Genomic DNA, 7500 nt, shown 5'->3' on the forward strand with positions numbered 1-7500 from the left:
CCTATACCCAGTTCCGACGATCGATTTGCACGTCAGAATCGCTACGGACCTCCATCAGGGTTTCCCCTGACTTCATCCTGACCAGGCATAGTTCACCATCTTTCGGGTCCCAGCGTGTACGCTCTAGGTGCGCCTCTATTATAATATAATCCGAAAACTAAATTATAATAATATAAGACGCCCTAGGAGTGCGATATTTAATACATAATATAAATATATCCTCCTTTTATCATTTATAAAAAAATATAAATAATATTTACTTTCATTGTGCCTTTGGGTTTCATAAAATTTATAAATATTTCGATGAAAAAATATTTTATTCCCAATGACTTGCGTACATGCTAGACTCCTTGGTCCGTGTTTCAAGACGGGTCCTGAAAGTACCCAAAGCTATATCGTCGCTGACAGATAAATTTTTAATAAAAAAAAATGAGCCAGTTCATTATCATACACCTACTGACAGTTAAATAGTATCATATAACGGCATAAAATCCGTATATATAATATGTTTTAATAAAAAAACCTATTTATACTCGTGGTGGATCTGAACGCGTTAATAACGCGACTCAATATCAATTTATAATTAATACCATCAAACAATTAATCAAGAAACATAGGCGTTTAACATACACAAAATATTATCAAAAAATAATATTGTACATTAATCAACGCACCAATGCCTATAGATTAATATTTAATGGGTCGCAACGTCCTACAAGATGAGAAGTGCATACCTCGTTATCATACAATTAACAATATACAGCAGTGCATATATTTTTACTAAAAATAAATTCCTAATAAAAATTTTTGTCACATGCTAGTACAAATTGGTTGATTAACGATAAAAAGTAAATGAATCTCATCTTTCGACCTTTCGGGTTTCTCAGGTTTACCCCTGAACGGTTTTACGTACTCTTTAACTCTCTCTTCAAAGTTCTTTTCAACTTTCCCTCACGGTACTTGTTCGCTATCGGTCTCGTGGTAATATTTAGCCTTAGATGGAGTTTACCACCCACTTAGAGCTGCACTCTCAAGCAACCCGACTCTAAGGAAAGATTCACCTATCATCAATAATAATCACTACGGGCCTGGCACCCTCTATGGGTATATGGCCCCATTCAAGATGGACTTGGATGTATTATATAACAATAGGTTTATATTGAATCTTCCTAAACACTACATTCCCCAAGTGTCTGTTTATCAGCCACGGGGTTCAGTGCTGGGCTTATCCCTGTTCGCTCGCCGCTACTAAGGGAATCCTAGTTAGTTTCTTTTCCTCCGCTTAATAATATGCTTAAATTCAGCGGGTAATCTCACCTACTCTGAGGTCGTAAAAGTTTTTAGAAGTATTAAAACAAAAATTTTTTTTATATATTATGTTTTTGTTATATTTTATAAGTAAACAATTTTCTTAATTATTCATACTCAAATTTTTTTAATATTATTATATAATATTATTTTTATATTTATCTAAAGAGAAGAAAATAAAAAATAAATAATTATATATATTAATTTTTTTCGAGTATATTGAAAATTTTATTACAAATAAAATATTCCATAACAAAATATTAATATATAATATTTTTGTTTATTCTTCTTTATTTAATATTTTAAAAATATATTATTAATATCATTTATTATTAATATTATTATTAACATAAAGTTTTATAATATTATATATAAATGATAAAAAATAATATTGATATATTAATTTAAAAATGTCGACAAATAATAAAAAATATATAAATTTTAAATGCTATTAAAAACATTTTATATTTATTTTTTTCTTATATTTGGCGTAAAACATTCATATATAAATAATTTTACATTTCTTTTATAAAAATTTTATTTATCAATTTAATTAAATATGAAAAAATAAATTTTCTTTTTTAATTATTGATAAATTTCTTTTTCATAAAAAAAATTTTATGTAAAATAATCTTTTATTATATTAATATAATGTATACGACCCTCAGCCAGATGTGGTCCGGGAACAGTATCCAAGGACCGCAATGTGCGTTCGAAATGTCAATGTTCATGTGTCCTGCAGTTCACAAGTTGACGCGCAATTAGCTGCGTTCTTCATCGACCCACGAGCCAAGTGATCCACCGTCCAGGGTAATCTTTTTAAATTTTAAATGTAAGTATTATTATTAATAATAATCTTTATTTTTAATATAAAAAATAAAATTATTAATTTATATATCTTTATAAATTCTTTTAAAATAAAAAAATTTTTCTAGAATATAAATTATATATTTTATTTTAAATATATATATATAAATTAAAGATATTATGGTATTAATAAATATATACATAACATTTTTGATATTTTTGTTAGTGCTAGCTAGATATAATAATTAATATTTGGTATATTTTATAGAAATGTATTTATTTTTTTTTTATAAATTATTTTCTACATAAAAATATATATAATATTAATATGGTACAAAACAAATGGGTTTGTTTTTTAACATAATAACTTTTAATAAAAAAAAAGAAATATCAAGACAAAACATAAAGAAATTTAAATTTGAAATAAATTTTATTCTTTAAAAAAATTTTATCTTGTGTTTTCTTTATTTTTATTATATAACATAGAAAAATAAAAATATAGATTATATCAATTATAATCTTATTTTATTTTTCTTAATAGAGATTATATACATATAAACAAATAATTTCAATATATTCTATTTTTAATTTCACTTTTTTATAAGAGAAATTATTTATAGATTTTATTAATAATTATTGTTTAATAATAATAATAATATTGAATATAAAAATATTTTATATGTAACAAATATATTATTAATATTTATATAATATTCTCTATATTATATGTATAGATATATTATGTGTATAAAAAAAGTTTGGCGTATTACTTTAATATGATATCATAACCAAAATAAATCTCTTTTAACACATAATTACTATTATATATTTTGAGAAAATTACATATTAATATGTTATTTTGTTAAAAAAAATATTTCTTATCAATAATATTTTTATTTTTTGGAATATTTAAAAACAATACAAAAAATATAAATAAATATATTTTATATATATCGTTAATGATCCTTCCGCAGGTTCACCTACGGAAACCTTGTTACGACTTTTACTTCCTCTAAATGATCAAGTTTGGTCATCTTCCCAGCAACATCGGCAATATCAGAAATATTGCCGCGTACCAGTCCGAAGACCTCACTAAATCATTCAATCGGTAGTAGCGACGGGCGGTGTGTACAAAGGGCAGGGACGTAATCAACGCGAGCTTATGACTCGCGCTTACTGGGAATTCCTCGTTCATGGGGAACAATTGCAAGCCCCAATCCCTAGCACGAAGGAGGTTCAGCGGGTTACCCGGACCTTTCGGCCTGGGAGGACACGCTGATTCCTTCAGTGTAGCGCGCGTGCGGCCCAGAACATCTAAGGGCATCACAGACCTGTTATTGCTCAATCTCGTGCGGCTAGAATGCCGCCTGTCCCTCTAAGAAGAATTATTTGTACGCCGGCAGTAAAAACCACATCAAAAAACTGCGTACCCATACACCATAACATATGCAACATAAAGCACAATATATACAAAATATAATCTTGATCGTTAAATCTCAAAAATACATGCATATATAAATACAATACATAACACACATGAAAATGAATGAAATGGGAAACAAACAGCCGATGGGCCTTGAGATGCCGGTAAAGTACGTCTATTTAGCAGGCTAGAGTCTCGTTCGTTATCGGAATTAACCAGACAAATCGCTCCACCAACTAAGAACGGCCATGCACCACCACCCACCGAATCAAGAAAGAGCTCTCAATCTGTCAATCCTTCCGGTGTCCGGGCCTGGTGAGGTTTCCCGTGTTGAGTCAAATTAAGCCGCAGGCTCCACTCCTGGTGGTGCCCTTCCGTCAATTCCTTTAAGTTTCAGCTTTGCAACCATACTTCCCCCGGAACCCAAAAGCTTTGGTTTCCCGGAAGCTGCCCGCCGAGTCATCGGAGGAACTTCGGCGGATCGCTAGCTGGCATCGTTTATGGTTAGAACTAGGGCGGTATCTGATCGCCTTCGAACCTCTAACTTTCGTTCTTGATCAATCAAAACATTTTTGGCAAATGCTTTCGCTTCTGTCCGTCTTGCGACGATCCAAGAATTTCACCTCTAACGTCGCAATACGAATGCCCCCATCTGTCCGTATTAATCATTACCTCGGAGTTCCGAAAACCAACAAAATAGAACCGAGGTCCTATTCCATTATTCCATGCACACAATATTCAGGCAAAATTTGAGCCTGCCTTAAGCACTCTAATTTGTTCAAAGTAAACGTACCGGCCCACCTCGACACTCAATTAAGAGCACCGCGACGGGATTGCAATTGGGGGCTGCCACCGCTCTTAACGGTTAAACACTTACGACAAATTACATAATAAAAATATATATAATGCATTAAATAAATAATAACACTAAAATATACTTTATACATAATCTGTACCACCCACCGGTAGGACGTCCCACATAACATGCTAGTTAAACAATGCGAGCATTGAACCAACAGTGTAGGACACAGATTCGACTACGAGCTTTTTAACCGCAACAACTTTAATATACGCTATTGGAGCTGGAATTACCGCGGCTGCTGGCACCAGACTTGCCCTCCAATGGATCCTCGTTAAAGGATTTAAAGTGTACTCATTCCGATTACGGGGCCTCGGATGAGTCCCGTATCGTTATTTTTCGTCACTACCTCCCCGTGCCGGGAGTGGGTAATTTGCGCGCCTGCTGCCTTCCTTGGATGTGGTAGCCGTTTCTCAGGCTCCCTCTCCGGAATCGAACCCTGATTCCCCGTTACCCGTTACAACCATGGTAGGCGCAGAACCTACCATCGACAGTTGATAAGGCAGACATTTGAAAGATGCGTCGCCGGTACGAGACCGTGCGATCAGCTTAAAGTTATTCAGAGTCACCAAATTAAACGATGCAAATTAAAATTTACACCGATTGGTTTTGATCTAATAAAAGCATTCCTTCCATCTCTGGTCGGAACTCTGTTTGCATGTATTAGCTCTAGAATTACCACAGTTATCCAAGTAAATGTGGGTACGATCTAAGGAACCATAACTGATATAATGAGCCTTTCGCGGTTTCACCTTAATTTGGCTTGTACTGAGACATGCATGGCTTAATCTTTGAGACAAGCATATGACTACTGGCAGGATCAACCAGGGAACTATTTGTATTTATAATATTAAATATATAATAATATACATGATATTTTTGTTTTCTTATTATAAGAAAAAAAATTTTCATACAATAATTATTAATATATAATAATATTATTACAATTTCATTTTAAATATCAGATGGTCTCACCCATTACTGATATAAATTTTTTTTTTTTTATATCTCTATTGTTTTAAAATTAATAGAAAAAACATATGAGATATATATATTATTATTAATTTTTTTTTTTTTCAAATATATATTTTATTATGTCATTTATATAATTTTTTTGCTTTTACAAAAAGAAATATATAACATGTTATTCATAATAAATATTATTGAATAAAAAAAAAAAATAATAATTATGATTTTTGTCAGACCATCACCAAATGGGTCTTAAAATATTTCAAACATTTTCTCATACTCGTCGCTAGATTGAAAGCGTCATTTATTTTTTAATTTTATTTAAAAAGTTAATTTTAAATAAAAAACGTTATAATAACACTTAATATTCTCGCTTGGTATGAGGTGAGTCAATGTAATATTATTTATAAAAATAATTTTTATATAAATATTGTGTGCTCATATGGGAGTGTAAAGTTTAAAACTTATAACCCATGAACTTGCTTTGACAAAAAAATTTATATGTTATTCTATTTATAATCAATAATTTAATAAAAAAAAAATTTTTTTTAAATATTGATATAAAAAGATATACATATAGAGGTTTTTTTACAAAATTCTCATTAATTTTTTTACAAAAATAATAATACAATATTTAATATCAAAATAATCCAAACTGATTACCATCCAGACTATTATCAATATATATAAGATTGTATTATTATTCATTTCAATACATATTTATTAAAACTGAGATAAAATTTCATATATTAATAAATATGCATGTGTAAAAAAAAAATTTTTTATATAATAATTGAAAATGTTTTTGCTATTATTTTATATACATACATTAAATAATTGATAACAATTTAATACAATGTACACCTAAAAAATAATAACAGCATATACATATTCGAAACATTACTAGCAAAAAAACCAAAATACAATATTAAATATCAAAATAAACCAAACTGATTACCATCCAGAATATTTTGAGTATATATATATATATAATTTTGTATATTTTGCGTTCATGTTAATAAAATATATAAATGATACATATTTGAAAAGTGTTATTCTTCTTTCTGTTTTTTCGTAATATCATGGTGTCCATAGACATGCAAAAGCGTCATACCAAGCCATATACATACCTACACCACCTTTGTTGAATGATACACGAACAGTATGAAAATTAAACAACATATTCAATATCATTTTATATTATACTAAAATAAATGTTATTCTATTAAGAAAGTGTATATTTTTAAATTTGGCATTCATTACATAGTCAAAATACAATAATAATATAGATGATACATATACGATAATTGTTATTTTTCTTTCTGTTTTTTCGTGATATCATGGTGTCCATAGAATTGCAACGACGTCATACCAAGCCATATACAACTCTACACCACCTTTGTTGAATGATACACTTAGAGTATGAAAAATAAACAAATTATACTATATCATACTATATCATATATGTAAGACTGTTGAACATAATACCACAAAATACACTATTTCATATAGATATACATTCATTCTTGTCAACATAAAAGTACGTTATAAATGATACATATACAATAAGTTTTATTCCTCTTTCTGTTATTCCGTAATATCATAGTGTCCATAGAATTGCAACGACGTCATACCAAGCCATATACAACTCTACACCACCTTTGTTGAATGATACACGGACAGTATGAAAAATAAACAACCTATTCTATACCATTTAATATCATACTAAAACATGAAACAAATGTTATTCTATTAAAAAGTGTATTATTTTATTATATTTAGTATTCATTACACAGTCAACATACATAAATGATACATATACGATAAGTGTTATTCCTCTATCTGTGCATCCGTAATATCATAGTGTCCATAGAATTGCAACAACGTCATACCAAGCCATATACAACTCTACACCACCTTTGTTGAATGATACACGGACAGTATGAAAAATAAACAACTTATACTATACCATACTATATCATATGTGTGAGACTGCTGAACGTAATACCACTAATACACTGTTATACATAGATATACATTCATCTCATTAACTTACACGCACTATCCATCATATATATTAAAGACATTACACCCGGTGCTTCAAACTCAAAATATGATAATGTTTAAAATGGCT

The 7500-nt window shown here is 29.6% G+C and overlaps 3 non-coding genes across 3 annotated transcripts in view; all 3 read right to left on the reverse strand.

The window, feature by feature from the left end:
* Positions 1-1331, reverse strand: part of LOC123304816 — a 4577-nt gene extending 3246 nt beyond the window's left edge. Inside the window, exon 1 of the ribosomal RNA XR_006536793.1 lies at positions 1-1331. This exon is cut by the window's left edge and continues 3246 nt beyond it. This is a non-coding gene — a ribosomal RNA (large subunit ribosomal RNA).
* Positions 1332-1966: 635 nt separating this feature from the next.
* Positions 1967-2121, reverse strand: LOC123304811. Its single transcript, XR_006536788.1, has one exon. It is a non-coding gene; the product is annotated as a 5.8S ribosomal RNA (ribosomal RNA).
* A 951-nt stretch (positions 2122-3072) lies between these two features.
* Positions 3073-5228, reverse strand: LOC123304814. Its single transcript, XR_006536791.1, has one exon. It is a non-coding gene; the product is annotated as a small subunit ribosomal RNA (ribosomal RNA).
* Positions 5229-7500: the final 2272 nt, after the last annotated feature.

Source organism: Chrysoperla carnea (assembly GCF_905475395.1).
Source record: "Chrysoperla carnea chromosome X unlocalized genomic scaffold, inChrCarn1.1 SUPER_X_unloc_98, whole genome shotgun sequence".
Lineage (NCBI taxonomy): Eukaryota > Metazoa > Arthropoda > Insecta > Neuroptera > Chrysopidae > Chrysoperla > Chrysoperla carnea.